The sequence below is a fragment of the Propithecus coquereli genome, unplaced genomic scaffold (assembly GCF_000956105.1).
Source record: "Propithecus coquereli isolate 6110/MARCELLA unplaced genomic scaffold, Pcoq_1.0 Scaffold36, whole genome shotgun sequence".
In the NCBI taxonomy this organism is placed as follows: domain Eukaryota; kingdom Metazoa; phylum Chordata; class Mammalia; order Primates; family Indriidae; genus Propithecus; species Propithecus coquereli.
In genome coordinates, this window is record NW_012149285.1 from 5,194,626 (window position 1) to 5,195,321 (window position 696).

Sequence of the window (696 nt, forward strand, 5' to 3'; positions counted from 1 at the left end):
CATGTTTCCTTTATCTAGTTTTAAATACAGCAAACACACAGTAGAGTGTATAAAACATAAATATACAGTTTAAGTAGTGCTATGGTTTGAATGTTTGTGTCTCCTCCAAAATTCGTGTTGAAACTTGATTCTCAATTCAACAGTATTAAGACATGGGGCCTTTAGGAGGTAATTAGGCCATGAGAGTTCCACCCTCATGGAAGGGATTAGTGCCTTACAAAAGGGCTTGAGAGGGCAGGTTTGCCCCTTCCATCTCTTCCACCATGTGAGGATATGGAAAGTGGCACTGTCTTGGAAGCAGAGAGCAGCCCTCACTAGACACCAAATCTGCAGGCATCTTAATCTTGGACTTCCTGGTCTCCAGAACCATGAGAAAATAAAGTTCTGTTTTTTATAGCTTACCCATTCGCAGGTATTTTGATAACAAAATATGTAAAGCAGCACAAATGGACTGAGACAAGCTCTTACAATAAAATAGACATCTATATACATGCTACCCAGATCAAGAGACGCTGCCAACAAGGCCAGATTCATGGATGTGCAGAGGCACCAGGGCCCCAAGCTCAGAAGCCTACCCTCTCCACTCTCCAACTCCCTCCACCCTGCTTGAGGTTTAATGCTCTGCAATCACCATCATGAAATTCTTAATAATTTTATTTTTGAATTTATGTTTTATAAGTGAGGTATCAATGGGAT